This window comes from Pelobates fuscus, chromosome 12 (genome assembly GCF_036172605.1).
Source record: "Pelobates fuscus isolate aPelFus1 chromosome 12, aPelFus1.pri, whole genome shotgun sequence".
Taxonomy (NCBI): Eukaryota; Metazoa; Chordata; class Amphibia; order Anura; family Pelobatidae; genus Pelobates; species Pelobates fuscus.
Genome location: NC_086328.1, coordinates 39,471,593 through 39,487,983, shown reverse-complemented (window position 1 = coordinate 39,487,983; position 16,391 = coordinate 39,471,593). Strand labels below are relative to the sequence as shown.

The following is a 16,391-nucleotide window of genomic DNA, read 5'->3' as shown; positions in this document are numbered from 1 at the left end:
TCCTAATTCTACACTCTACTGGATAGAAGTCTTGGATGTCCCACCTGGAATCTGCTAAAGCCACTCTCCCAGCTTGGGGATCACAGCCTTGAGTCCTGTTTATCCTGTACACTTCCTAATACTCACACAGTCAGGGTTATTCACTTAAGTGAGAAAATTCAAAGTAAATTCAAAGTGAATTTCAAATTCATGGTTAAAATAACTGAGCTGGAAACATTATCTAAGACAGCTAGGCTTTCAGTTCAGGTACTCTGGCTGGCCTCAAATTTGGAATTCACTTTCAAATCTCACTTTAGTAAATAACCCTGAGAATCATCTACAGTGTGTAAGGGTGTATCGTAGAGATCCACAGCAATAAAACTCACAGTAATCTGCATGTATATGAGTGTATCACAAATAGAAATCCATGGTAATATGCAATGTGTATTACAGAACTCCATGAAATGCAACACATATGAGCAGGGCCAGCTCAAGACATTGTGCTACTGGGATCCAAAGGTGAAATGCTCCCCCCCTCACCAAAACCTATACCATACCCACCAAAACACACCCACATCCATTATGTTATGCAGTGTGTGTAGTGAATGCATTGTGTGTTCAGTGGATGCCGTGTGTATAGTGTATGCAGTTTGTATAGGGAATGCAGTGTGTGTGTGTACTGGATTAAGTCTATTTTGTGTAGTGCATGTAGTCTGTATGTTGAGCATGTAGTGTGTGTATTGTATGCAGTGTGTGTGTGTGGTGAATGCATTGTGTGTGTGTGTAGTGGATGCAGTATGTGTGTAGTGCATGCAATGTGTGTGTAGTGGATGTAGTGTGTTTAGTGCATGTAGTTTGTATATTGTATGCAGTGTGTGTAGTGAATACATTGTATGTGTATAGTGGATGCAGTTTGTATGTAGTGCATATAGTGCATGTAGTGTGTTGTATGTAGTGAGTGCATTGTGTGTGTGTAGTATGTGTAGTGTATGTAGTGTATGTAGTGCATGTAGTGTGTGTATAGTGGATGTAGTATGTGCAGTGCATGTAGTGTGTGTATAGTGGATGTAGCGCATGTAATGTGTGTGTAGTGCATGCAGTGTATGCATAGATTATGTAGTGTTTGTGTAGTGCCTACAATGTGTGTATACTGTATGTAAGGTATGTGTAATGCATACAGTGTGTGTGTAGTGCATGTCATATTTATGTAGTGTGTATGTAGTGCATGTAGTGTGGGTAGTGCATATCATGTGTGTGTAGTGCATGTAGTGTGTGTGTAGTGCATGTAGTGTGTTTTTTATGTCGGGGTGAGCAGTTTTTTTTTTTATTTTTTTTCATTTTTAGTTAAGTTTATTCCCCCCTCCCTACCTCTTACCTGTGGAAGAGGGGATACTTGATCCAGTGGCTTAGTAAAGCTGGAAGATAGTGAAGAGGGGGCCCAGAACTCTAATCTCCACTCCAGCAGCAGGTACTGTTCTCTCATCCCATGATTGCATTGCCATTGTAACCCTCGGCAACGCTCTCACGGCTTGATGGAGGAACGGACAGCACCTACCTACTGTTTTTTAAAAATACCTGACAAACAAGCAAGAAAATTAATTATGTGAATTACTGTGAGATTGTAGCGGTACTTACCCTTTCCAGGGGCCGGCCGGGGTCCTCTGTTCAAGCCGCGCGCGGCCCTGCTGCTGCACGAGCCGCGCGCGGCTCATCCGACGGCTGCAACAGGAAGGCGGGCAGTGATCGCGAGAAGCGGTCACATGTCCCGCCTGACTCTAAGAGCGCGCCGCGGGTCTCGGGCGTGCTCTTAAAGGGACAGTGGGAGCCTAAATTGTCAAAGGCCTCCCATTGGTCCCTGTCATGCCACACTCCCCATACACTTACCTTTTGGGGGCGTGGATGTGACAGGGACCAATCAAAATAGATGTTAAGATATATATACTCACCTCTTTCCCTTAGTTTCTTGCCCTATCGTGGTTTCTGTTTCAGTTCCCTTTAGCGCTTGTTGTATTCAGTTGTGTTCCTTCGTACTTGACCTTGGCTTTGTTTTCTGACTACGTTATCTCTTTATCCTTATCTGTTCTGTTTGCCGGCTTGCTGTTTACTGTGTACCAGACCCCGGCTAGTCCTAGTTTACGCTGTCTCTTTGTGCCCTTGACCTCGGATCGCTCCTGACTCTGTACTTCTCCTATATACGTCGAGTCCGGCCACTCTAAGGTCCGGTAGACGTATCTCCCCTCTGTGTTGTCTTCTGTTTAGTTGAATCCTGCGTGTTGGGGTATATTTTCGTTACAGAGATTCAGTAAAAACTACAGAGCATTAAGAAAGTATTCAGACTCTGAACAGGAATATAGTGCCTAGTCCCTGATTTCGGATCCACACCTGAGCCTGCATGTGAGTCCATTCTCCATGCCACCAGGTACCAACTACCACAGCAACCTCAGTGATATGGCCCGACCATCAACCAGATATTGGACAGAGTAATGATAAGGACAGGCTCAGAAAGCTCTTTCTGCCTTGTACTCAAATACTACTAGACAAAACAATAATGGTTTATTGAACATCAGGCAGTATATTTATACAGTACAAGTTGTTGCATAAAGAGATGACAAAACATGTGAAAGAGTGAGGGGACCTTGTGGGAGACTGCAAGAACACAGTAGGAACCAATCAGACCACTGGACACATAACGACTCCTGGTTCCAGTATTTCTGGGCTGAGCTGAACAAATGACTAAGGCAGCAAGTGCCAATCTCGAGCTGGTGGTTTTTGCTGAGTCCTTGGTGATTAACCTGTTAACTCCCAGATGTTTAAGATTGAGATTTGATTTTGGGTATTTTAACTTTGCATGGCTAGAAGGTGATTTTTATCACAAATGTCCCATGGACCACAAGCCTCTCTGAAAGGTTTTGGGACAGACACCAGGGCTGGCCTTAGGAGTGTGCTGTGCGGCCGACATAACTTGCACACTCGGGGGCCGGCAGACACAGTGCAGAATTTTAAAAGTAAAGGCAAGTAAGGAAGGTGGGGGCGGAGGTAAATATGCGATAGTGCAGAGCTAAAGGGTCCGCGGAGGCGGGGCTAAATGTGGCCTGCACTCACTGCCCTGCTAGTGCACACTGAATGGGAAGCAGGAAGGAGTCCCTGCTTCCCCAACTAGTAGACATGCATATCATAATATAAACCAAGTCACAACATTTTTTGTCTGCATAGAAGGTTTTTCAAGAGCATATCATTTTTTAATGGAATAAGTTTGGGACAATCAGCACTTTTCTTAAGCTGGCCACATTGCCAACTGATCAGCCGGAAGAGAAGTGCATTGGTAAGTGTGGCGGAACCAACCTCGCCACTGTCCACTGGAGAGGCCTGGTTGCTCGCCTGCTCCCTTTAGACTATGGTCCTGCATTTTAAACTTGTATTTTACCTGCAGAAAGGTTTATTTGTGCCTTTCTGCGGACTGTTAAAGCCATGCTACCCCAGATAGCTATGCCATGGAGCCCAGCCGTATACTGAAAGACTGTATGAAAGACTTTGGCTCCATGGCGATTGAACTGGATGTATGTGATCTGAGCACCATTCGGTAATAATGTGTGCTCAGATCTAAGCTATCTGGGGATATGTGGAATGTATATGTTTTATGTACTAAATGTACCAGTATGTATTTTTATGTCTTTTATTGTCCTTTGTCTGCCATGTGTGTAATGGAGTTTGCCTCTGTCCTTGGAGATAATTCGATTCCTTCCCCAATTATCTCCAGGGCAGAGAGAGGGATTGTGAGGCATTGTGGGAGGTAACTCATGTGTGATTGGTGTATTGTGTAATTACTGTAAATCCCTCCCTTGCATGAGATAATCCCATATAGCCTGTTGTGTGAATAAATCAGTGTTGTTGCTGTTTAACCCTGAAGCTGGAGTGTTGTCTCTTTCTTGGGGGAAAGGGGACTGTATGCCGATTGCCAGGAGTGTAAGCTGTTCGTATTGCTTTTCCTGTTCGGCTGCTTCTAGGGATCGTGTGTCTGCTGTTCGAGAGTTGGGGAATACGTGCAGTTTGGAGTTCGGGAGGGTGGGTGATTGCAGTAGCTGCGGGTCTATGGAAAAGGGGATTATCGCCTAAACTGGGTTTTATCCCCTTGTGTGCAAAACGGTCTGTTACAGTAAGGGAGTGACTGATTTTGGGAGTGCTTTCCAGCAGCAGTGACTAGGAGACTGGTTGGGATTTAGGGAGAGCTAAATGCTGCAAAATACAGAGATTTCCTTAATGAAAACCTGGTACAGAGCTTTCAGGTCCTAAGCCTGGGCCAAATGTTCATCTTGAAACAGGACACCGACCCTAAGCACAAGACTTGAGTAGTGCAGAATTTTGGGCATATGCTGGTTCTGCCCAACCGTAAAAAGGTTCGGGAAAAAAAAAATCAGACAAACAAAAAGGATGTGCAGCTGGCCCAATAAGTTTACTGTGATATATACATATAATATATAATATATATATATAATATCTCCTGCCATTTGGTTCACAGATCAAGTGAGAAAGAGTAAGCAATAGAGGGGAAAAGAGCAGGATCAGTAAAAAAAAAATATAAAAAAATCTATATTTAAATATTATAATATATAAATATAGAATATTTTGTTACCGCTCCTCCTCTTTTGCCTTTATTGGTAACTTCTCACTTAATTTGTGAATAAAATTTAAAGTTTGTGACTGTCCCCTATCCATTAGTCATCTTTTTTTTCTCATCAATCATGTCTTTTTTAGTTGGGATTTGGAATCACATACCAAAATGAACATGCTTACCGATTGCACCAGTCATTTGGTTCGTGATTTGCCTACATTGTAACTTGGAGTCCAGGTATTTGGACAATCACCCAGTTGGCCCAAATCCAGCCAAATTGTATTTGTAACCAAACAAATCTCCAAGTCTACTAAGCACACAGCAAGAGCAAAGCAAGAGTGGATTGGGGACAACCTTGTGAATGTCCTTGAGTGGCCCAGTCAGAGCTTGGATTTGAACCCAGTCGAACATCTCTGGAGATACCTGAAAATGGCTGTCCACCAAAGGTCTCCATCCAACCTAATAGAGGTTGCGAAGTTCTGCAGAGAGGAATGGTAGACACTACCCAAATACAAGTGCGTAAAGCTTGTCGCATAATACCCAAAAAGACTTAAGGCGTAAACACTGCCAAAGGTGCTTCAACTAATCTAAGTTAAGGGTCTGAATACTTATGTCAATGTGGTATTTCAGTTTCTTATCGTTGCAATGGTATCAAAATCTGGTTGTTGTTTTTTTAGCTTTGTCTTTATGGGATATTGATTGAAGATTGAAGTGAAAATAATTATTTAAACAATGTTTGGCTGCATAAGGCAGATGTGACACAACAGATGTGAAAAAATGAAGGGGTCAGAAAAGTTGCTGAATGCACTGTATATATTATTGGTATTACCTGTCTGTCCCAAGACATAGGATCTGGTAGACGCTAGAACAAATGGATTTTAATGAAGGCCATATTGCATGCACGCACCCTTTCACTAATCTTCCTTTGACACAAAATCAATTTTTACTTCACGTACAACAGATTGCAAGTAGCCATAGAGGTAAATCTGTCAGGTGCTTTGATTAATAAACTCTCAATTTAGCAATCTTAACAATCTCGCACACAAAATTCTTCAAACTTGTTTAAAGTAGTAAATTCTTTTAGATTATTGATCTTTTAAAGGAACACTATAGTCACCTAAATTACTTTAGCTAAATAAAGCAGTTTTAGTGTATAGATCATTCCCCTGCAATGTCACTGCTCAATTCACTGTCATTTAGGAGTTAAATCACTTTGTTTCTGTTTATGCAGCCCTAGCCACACCTCCCCTGGCTATGATTGACACAGCCTGCATGAAAAAAAAAACTGGTTTCACTTTCAAACAGATGTAATTTACCTTAAATAATTGTATCTCAATCTCTAAATTGAACTTTAATCACATACAGGAGGCTCTTGCAGGGTCTAGCAAGCTATTAACATAGCAGGGAATGAGACAATCTTAATTAAACAGAACTTGCAATAAAGAAAGCCTAAATAGGGCTCTCTTTACAGGAAGTGTTTATGGAAGGCTGTGCAAGTCACATGCAGGGAGGTGTGACTAGGGTTCATAAACAAAGGGATTTAACTCCTAAATGGCAGAGGATTGAGCAGTGAGGCTGCAGGGGCATGTTCTATACACCAAAACCGCTTCATTAAGCTAAAGTTGTTCAGGTGACTATAGTGTCCCTTTAATTTCCAGTGAGTTTTTAGGATGTCATAGAACACACATCGTTTTCACCTATTACTAATATAGATAAATATTTCCAGATCAGTATCTTCACATCTAAACTTCGATAAACTAATTGCCCTATGTTTAATATCAATATCAAGTATTAAATTGTAAGATATTTTTTTTCAACTGAATAATACAATCCAACGAGATATAAAAGGAAGAGAAACTTAGTGAGATGAACAGGAAGACGACTACAGCTGTTTATTTTCTCATTTTCTGGTTTCAGTTACGGGGAGGATACAGCAGGAATTGTCGAAGATCTAGATTAAATCAACTAATGCTTATTCTGGTAAATAGTACTTAAAATGATCATTTATGTGCATGAAAGCAAGTGAATGATAATTGAGAATGCGCATCCTGCTGGATGCATTCCATTCAGAAATTTCATAAAACCGTTCCTTTGTGAATCATCTGAATCCTATACTTTGTTTAGGATTTGGATTGAAACACCGATTTTAATCCGGACACCAAATGCATAAAGGCATTTTATATATATATGCCCTGTACACATAATAGTGTACACATTGAGCCACCATTCACACATCTTACAATTAAACTGGGTGTATAACATATGAGGTAAAGAAATGGGGAGCTGACACTGTAAGCAAACTACACTTTCCTGTTTCAGAGATCAATTGGGATTTACAATAACCCATGCCATGGCCCACAATTAGAAATCGATAAAGTTGAAACCACATCTGTCACATGATAGAAGGGAAAATAATTCGGAAGTCGTTCTGGTAGCTTCCTAGTTTAACCTTAAAATGTATAGTAAAGCCTGTAGATAAAGTAACTCACTTAAAAGCAGTGTCGATCCAGGACATTCTAAAAATCTTTCTTTGGTACAGGAATACAAAGAAAAATGTGTCTTGCGCAAACAAACTTATATAAAATAGAAAAAAAGAGACAAAAAAAAAAAGCTTATTGTGTAGTATTTAATACAACATTAAAAACATATAAAGCCAATAAGACAGGCACTCACAAGTGTATAGCACAAATAAAATTGTGCAATAATTGCATTGACCACAAGAGGGTCACTTATCTCTGGAGTAGTATAGGCTGCAGGTCCAGGGAATCTTTCAATTTGCTATTTTCAGAAATAGTTTTATGTAAAGCGTATGAAAGAACAGTTTCAATGTAACGAAAGTCTCGGATTTACTAGAATTTGCCAAATTCGATAAGTTGTTTGCCTGTATTGCTGTTCGCTCGATGAGTTTCGTTCTTTGTTCACTTTAAGAAAGTCTAACTGCAGGTGAAATGCGTTAGTGTTTATTATCTATTTTATACCATATTTTGTTTTATTATTTATCTCCAAATAAAATTGGTCTTTTTTTTTATACCATTTGGAGCCTTTTTGACCTATCTTTGAAGGTTTTATCCAGAGGACTCACGCAGCACATCCTTGGTGGGGATTATACCACCTACACCTAGTAGGACTAAGCAATACCTATATTTGCTTCCCGCTTGTGAGTAGACCTCTTTTTATCAGTTTATATAATTTTTATACATACAGAGAGCACTATATTTTGTTTTTATTCTACTCCCTACATATTGAGGATATCTAACTGCCGGATTGACACACACTACAAGAATACTCCTAACAACAGGGAAAGGCGTTTCCAAAGACACACAAGGACCATCAACATATTCACAGACGGGGATTATACTGTCTAGGCCAGCGGTTCCCAAAGTGTGGGTCGCGACCCACTGGTGGGTCGCAGGGCGATTCCCAGTGGGTCGCGCTGACCCACACATCCAGGGCCGCCGGGGAGTCAGGTAAGCAGACTGACATCAGGAGGGAGCCCGGCGGCTTGCCCTGTATGCCGCCGGGCTCCCTCCAGTCAGTCTGCCCAGCAGCTCCGGTCTGCAGCTCCGCCGGGTGCAGAGCTGCAGACCGTGTGATAGAAGTCTCGCGAGCTCCCAGAGCGTTACCATGGCAACACTCAGGGAGCTCGCAAGATTTTTATTACACGGTCTGCAGCTCTGCACCCGGCAGAGCTGCAGACCAGAGAGTTACCCCACTGGACCACCAGGGAGACACTGGACCACCAGGGAATTATTACAGGTAGGACAAGGCCCCAGACCATGTCCTCCCTCCCCATGTAACCCCTTCACCCCCTGCCCTCCCCCATGTAACCCCTTCACCCTCTGCCCCCATGTAACCCCTTCACCCCTGCCCCCCCATGTAACCACTTAACCCCCTGCCCCCCCATCCCCATGTAACCCCTTCACCCCCTGCCCCATGTAACCCCTTCACCCCCTGCCCCCCCATGTAACCACTTCAACCCCTGCCCTCCCCATGTAACCCCTTCACCCCTGCCCTCCCATGTAACCCCTTCCCCCCCTGCCCCCCATGTAACCCCTTCACTCCCTGCCCTCCCATGTAACCCCTTCACCCCCTGCCCCCATGTAACCACTTCACCCCATGTAACCCCTTCACCCCCTGCAACCCCTTCACCCCCTGCCCTCCCCATGTAACCCCTTCACCCCCCACAACCCCTTCACCCCCTGCAACCCTTTCACCCCCTGCCCTCCCCATGTAACCCCTTCACTCCCTGCCCTCCCCATGTAACCCCTTCACTCCCTGCCCTCCCCATGTAACCCCTTCACTCCCTGCCCTCCCCATGTAACCCCTTCACTCCCTGCCCTCCTCCATGTCACCCCTTCACTCCCTGCCCTCCCCATGTCACCCCTTCACTCCCTGCCCTCCCCATGTAACCCATTCACTCCCGCCCCCCCACTGTAACCTTTTCTCCCCCTGCCCCCCCACTGTAGTCTTTTCTCCCCCTGCCCCCACACTGTAACCCTTTCCCCCCGCCTGCGCCACCCCTTCTCCCCCTGCCTGCCCACCCCTTCTCCCCCTGCCCGACCACTGTAATCCTTTCTCACTTTGCCCTCACACTGCCCCCCACACTGTTACCAGCACACACACTCCCTCCCACACTGTCATCCTCACCTCTCCCACACACTGTCACACTCACCTCCTGTCTCTGCGTGTATGTGTATCTGTGTGTCCTTTTGTGTCATTGTATGTGTATTTGTGTGTCTGTGTGTAGTGTGTGTCAGTGTGTATCTGTGTACATGAGTGTCTGTTTATCTATGTGTGGGACACTAGGTGTCATTGTGTGTATTGCTGTCAGGGTGTGTATTTGTGTGTCTGTGTGTGTCTCTGTATGTGTGTGTATACGAAAAAGAACGTTTTAAATGCTGTGTATATATATTGTTCGGCCCTTCATGAGCTTCTGAGAGTTCATTTGCAATTTGGGCAAAGTCCGGTTAGTAAGTTGCCCCGCCCCCGATATACACGTCATGACGAGACTGTGGAGAGAACGTCATGACGTCATATCTAATAGACGCTGTATCCGAAAATGCGACCGGAGACCGGAAACCGGAACACGGAAGTAGGACGGACTGGGGAAAAAAAGCGCCAAAGGACGGCTTTTAAAAGGACCAGAAGAATGAAGAAGAATGAACTCTTGAAAAAGGCTATTTTGCCGAAATGCGTCGAAATATTTTTATGTCATTTGGACTTTTCTGGTAAAAGTATTTACTTTTCTTGTATTGAAGTACCCATAGTGTGTCCAATAAAGCTTTGTGTTTTTCAACTACTTGTATCCTGAGTAATTGGAACAGAAAACACCTAAGGACCACAAAGGGGAGCCAATTTGGAGTACCAGAATCCAGCTATTGTTATGACATGCTGTTAGTCTGAGCCAGCTTATTAAGTGGCTCATGACCATGTGAGTTGAACCAGTTATGGATTTCATACTTACTTAATTGCTACGTTATTACCCTATATACCCTGTATCTTGTTTGCAGATTTTACAAGATTGCTTGATTTACATGTGTCAAAGGGTAAAGTAGTATAGAGTGCTCTCACCTATCAATTTTTGCTGTTTTATTGTATAATTTTGAGGTTGGATAGATCTCTATACTGTTTGAAATCCACTAGTATGTTTGGGAGAGATACTTTTGGGCTGGATACAAAGAACAGCATATCGTCGGCATATGATGCTACCTTGTGGTAGTCAGCTCCCAGCATCATCCCTTTGATATCAGGGTTCTCGCACTCTGCCTGCAGGAATGGCTTAAGGTCATGGACAAAGAGCAGCAGCGACAGGAGACATCCCTGTCTGGTTCCATTACTTATGGGGAATGTCTCTGTGTAAACCCCATTGATGCATACCCGCGCATTAGGTAATAAATATATGGCTTGTATCCATCGTCACATGTGTTGTCCAATCCCTACCCCTAGACAATCCCAGTAGGGAGTTTAGAAAATGTTTGCTCTTGGCACAAGCAGCTATTTTGGTTTTCCAGTTCATATCAGGAAGATTAAAGTCACCCATGATGATAACTTCCCCCTTCATTGTCATTTTAGCTATTTCCTCAACTAGTAGACTATCTAACTCTTCTGTTTGTCCAGAGGGCCTACAAATTACACCTACACAAGTTACTGTGTGATTACTAAATTCTAACGTAACCCAAACGGACACCATGTTTGCTTAATAACTTTTATTAGGCTAGATTTTATGCTATCCTTCACATACAGGGCCACCCGCCCCCTTTTTTCTTTCCCTGTCTTTTTTCTCATTATACCTTGTGAATGAAATGTATTTTGGAGAGGAGGGTGATAGATCAGTGGCAGGGAGGGGATGACTGGCAAGGTTTGCGGGAGGGCATTTGCCTCCCGAAGAACTAGTATAGAGAGGTTTGTGGGATGCTGCCTAAATATAGTTTTTCAGTCACAATTCAGTCCTGTACTGAATACATGTTTGTGTACAATTGTTTCATTTCAGAAACGTATAGTAAAACTCTATACTTGAACTACATAACATACTACTTTGTTAAAGGGAACTATTATTTCCCAGGATTTGTAATATTATGTTTATTTACCGCCATATGTAACAGATCTATATTTGTGAGTTTTGAAGACTAAAATAAATGTAGAAAGACCCACCACTATCTTGAAACTGTGTTCTACCATCATGGCTCACTATCCGTCATTGTTATAGGCTCTATCCTTCGCACCTGGAAGACAGTATAGAGAAAGGAGATAGAGGCCACGAGATAAAACAATGTTTCTATTCCTCTTCCTCTTTTTACAACATAAGCTCTGGCTGCTCCTATACTGAATTGGCTTGTGATGTCAGTTGTCAAATCTTTATCAATAAAACAAGCAGTGGTGTATCCTGGTTTTGTGGTGCCCTGGGCTAATTGTTTGCCTCGCGGCTAATACGTCCCTGAAAACAAGTTATCTGTGATTTAAAAAAAATATATATTTTTCGACGACCCCACCGGAGACTCCAAAGTAGGGAGCCCCCGAAGTACGCCCCATTCTCGAACTGGGCTCCATCCCCTAACACCCTTTACGTTTTATTTACTGTTCCTTGTGCCGCAACAAGGAAATATGACTGTACATACAAGCTTGTTCATACTTACTGTTGTTTTTTGTTCGCTTAAAATGTTTAGAAATTTGTCTGGACAGAACCCCTTACGAAAACATAACGCTGCAACACCAGATAACTACTCTACTAATATATGCCTCTCTGTATCACAATGTTTTTTCTTTTTGAACTGGTTACAGTTTGGCTCTTGCATAAGCCCACACAGTATCTTTTGTGCAACATTCATGTCCATGTGAACTTTGTTAAATGTACAACGAAGAATATATATGAAACAAAAAAAAATAAAAAATCTCGGCAAGACACCACGGAATTAAAGGCACTCACTATTATAACATGATGTATGGTCGACTTTCCTGCAGCTGACCGTTCCTTCGACTACTTGCTTATTTAAGTACCATATCATTACGACATGCCCTTATATTGATGTACATTTGTATTGTATTTCACTACTGTTATGCTTTTTGGTGCCTTGCCTTGCAATAAATAAAGAATTTATAAAAAAAATATATATATATATATTTTTTGAGATTGGTGTAGTTTCCAGAGAAGTGTATGCATCCATTTAAAACGTCATATCTTTACTCCACCAGAATTTTAAAACAAGATACAGTTCGAATAATGTAGTCACTTTTGCCCCCCAGATAATACTTAATCATAGACCCCCATTTATGAATTTTTTTGCCACTTCTCTCTCAAAGAAAAAAATCATAAACTTAAAGAAAATCATGAACATTTATATCATTTTTAAAAAATATGATTCAAATAGGACTGCAAGCCAGGCCTTAACATTTACTTGCCACTGCTTAATCCATAGCATAATCAAGAGGCATAAATTAACCCTAGACAAGGTAATATTTTAATTTGCCAATGGCTAGTGGCGAAAGGAAGTTTAAAATAATGCAAATAAAAGAAAATCTCCAGGCACTCAGAGTGTTCAAGTTGCAGGCAGATTTAATGGAACAAAAAAGAAAAGCAACGTTTCACCCTAACGGGGTGTCAGGGAGCACATGTATCAGACAGGTTTTAAAACCTAACTCTAAGTCCGCACAGACACTTGTTTCTATCAAGGCATGTGGCATTGATTGCTGTTATCTGTGCATTATAGCAAATAAGCAGGCTTTTTTTAGAGACTGGAAGAAATATGCCGCATATGAGACCACTGGGCCTCAGTATCTGTACATGAACTGGTTTGTGATACAGCATTGGTATGTTTCCACTATATGCTCTATGTATGAATTGGTCTGAAGACTCAGTCTCAGTGTGTCCCCGTCCAGTATATGCTCTATGTATTGGTTACTATGACGCCCCATAGTCTCAGACAATGATGGCCTTACACAAAATGGGAGTATCTATCTGGACCAAATTTTACGCCCATTTGTGGAGTCTCTGCCATCCTTAATTCAGGATACCAAACAGACCTTGGCACTCCTCTCAAATCTCACACTACCTGAACCCGTGAACCTTTGTAGCTTGGATGTAGAGGCTCTCTATTCCTCCATACCCCACGAAGGGGGTATACAACATGTCCAATACTACTTGGAAAAGAGAGGCATGAACCTCTCTGCACATTCCGAGTTCATTTTGGAACTACTCAGATTTGTCCTTACGCATTACTACTTTTTATTTAATGACAAATTCTATCACCAGGTGCGGGGTACTGCGATGGGGACAGCTTGTGCCCCATCATACGCAAACCTGCACCTGGGTTGGTGGGAGGAAGTAGTCATCAGATCAACCAAACTTTCATCCTTTGCCCCTATGATACATCTATGGGCAAGGTATATAGATGACATCTTAATAGTTTGGAAAGGCACGGATAATGACTTTAATCGATTTGTAGCTCTCCTGAATGATAATGACTGCAATCTCAGATTTACTTCCGAGTTTGGAGGGAAAACCCTCAATTTTTTTGGACCTGACTGTCTCGATTGATAATCAATTGATCCAAACTACCCTATTCAAGAAACCGACTGCCTCAAACAGCCTTCTAAATTGGGATAGTTTCCACCCAAAACCCCTTAAGCAAGGCATCCCTATAGGCCAGTACCTTAGGGCACGCAGGAATTGCAGCACTATGCAGGAGTTCAAAACTCAAGCTGACATCCTGAGATTACAGTTCAAGGATAAAGGCTACCCTAATAGGTGCCTAAAAAGAGCCTATAGGTGAGCTTTGGAGTCGGAGAGAGAGACCCTTCTGAGTGAAAGCAAACCTGCATCACCCACCATTTCCCGCCCCCGCTTGATTGCAACATATGACGCTGGTTGGGATAGAGTCAAATCTGGAATTCAAAAATTCTGGCCACTTCTAACAGTGGATGTCCATCTCAAAAAGATTTTGGGTCCAAAAGCAGACATTACGGCACGTAGAGGCAAAAACCTAAGAGATCTTTTGGTTCCCAGCCATTTCCAACCATTACGCTCGGGGACCAAAACATGGCTCCATAGACCTATCACTGGCACTTTCCAATGCGGGCGCTGTGTCGCCTGCAAATATATTAAACGGGATTCTAAAAAAGGGTCAGATAGTGACAACAAACAGACCTTTAATATTGCATCTTTTTTCAACTGCAACACCTCAGGTCTGGTATATTTACTCACTTGCGAATGTGATTGCAAATACGTGGGCAAAACCTTCCGTCCTTTCAAAGAAAGGATCAAGGAACATGTCAGATCACCTAAACTAACTATTGAAACGCCAATTGCGCGTCACCTGAAGGAACACCACTCAGGCAAATCACATGGTCTGCGCTTCTGTGGACTTGAATTGGTGAAACGTGACAAGAGGAGGGGTGACTACGACAGATTCCTTAGGCAACGTGAAAGCTTTTGGATATACAGGCTCAAGACTTTACAACCTAAGGGACTAAATTAAGGGTTTTCATTTGCACCATTCATATAATACATTGTGGTATCCCATTTGGGTCCTTCTCAGCTAGTGGGAAAAAGATGGGAGGATATTCACCTCACCATTACACCAGTAATTTGATCTATTCACATGATCATTATCTTGGCAATATGATAAACACTTTAAGATTAATTCATCATCTACATATGTCTACCAACTGACTCATTGGTGATCTAACACCCCTATGAGAATCAACACTCTTAAGGATATGTTAATAACACATTAATAACACTTTTTACATATTGACCATTTGGACTCCTAGATGCCATTCAGACAATGTACTATCTATTGGATAAATTCCCTGTATGCATCTGTATATATTTATATATATATATATGCAGGGCCGGATTAACATAGGGGCTGATGGAGCTGCAGCTCCAGGCCCAGGCCCATGGAATAGGCCCATTTAAAAAAAAAAAAATACCCCCTTTTTTTTTTTTTTTTTTTTTACACACTACTCTTAGGTTTACCTGTTTTTTTTACTGGCACAGCCGGTATTTGAGGCTGCCTGGCCGTGCTGGTATTGCAGTAATACCGGCAATACAAATACAGGTAATTTTCTCAGAATAAATGGAGATTGCTCTGCAATACCAGCACCGACCAGTAGGGGTCACTGTGTGTGGAGAGAGGCAGGGATAGGAAGTTACAGCATATCCCTGCCTCTCTCTACTACTCACTGATCCGTGGTCCAGACAGTCCAGACAGCAGCTCTACAGCTCAGGTAAGTGAGGAATGGGGGGAAAGGCAGCAGGGTCATATGGGGACACTGAGACACATGGGGACACTGAGACACTAGGGGACACTGAGACATTAGGGGACATATGGGGACACTGAGACACTAGGGGACACAGACACTAGGGGACACATGGGGACACAATCACTAGGGGACACTGAGACACTAGGACACAGACACTGGGAGACCTGGGAACACTGAGGAACTTGGGGACACTTGAAAACATGGGGACACTGAGACCCTAGGGGACACATGGGGACACTGAGACACTAGGGGACACTGAGACACTAGGACACATGGGGACACTGAGACACTAGGACACATGGGGACACAGACACTGGGAGACTTGGGTACACTGAGACACTTGAGGACACTGGAAAACATGGGGACACTGGGACACATGGGGATGCTGAGACACATGGGGATGCTGTGAGACATAGTGACATTGGGACACGGAGACACTATGTCCCCATGTCCCCCAGCCAGTGTCCCTATTGTCTCAGTGTCCCCAAGTCTCCCAGTGTCTGTGTCCCATGTCTCTCAGTGTGCCTAGTGTCCCTATATGTCCCAGTGTCCCCATGTCTATGTCCCCATGTCTCCACAAGTGTCTGTCTCCCAGCCAGTGTCCCCTAGTGTCCCTAGTGTTTTAGTGTCCCCAAATGTTTCAGTGTCCCCATGTCTCCCAGTGTCTGTGTTCCTAGTGTCTCAGTGTGCCTGGTGTCCCCATGTCTCCCAGTGTCCCTATATGTCCCAGTGTCCCCATATCTATGTCCACAACTGTCCCCATGTCTCCCAGTGTCCACAAGTGTCTGTCTCCCAGTGTCTGTGTTCCTAGTGTCTCAGTGTGCCTGGTGTCCCCATGTCTCCCAGTGTCCCTATATGTCCCAGTGTCCCCATGTCTATGTCCACAACTGTCCCCATGTCTCCCAGTGTCCACAAGTGTCTGTCTCCCAGCCAGTGTCCCCTAGTCTCCCAGTGTCTGTGTTCCCATGTCTTAGTGTCCCCAAATGTTTCAGTGTCCCCATGTCTCCCAGTGTCTGTGTCCCTAGTGTCTGAGTGTCCCCGT

General features: G+C 43.2%; 1 protein-coding gene across 1 annotated transcript in view; it reads left to right on the top strand.

The window, feature by feature from the left end:
• The window catches only part of LOC134578629 (inactive hydroxysteroid dehydrogenase-like protein 1), a 1,053,979-nt gene that overhangs the window by 453,793 nt on the left and 583,795 nt on the right, over positions 1-16,391 (top strand). The gene's annotated exons all lie outside the window — the stretch shown is intronic.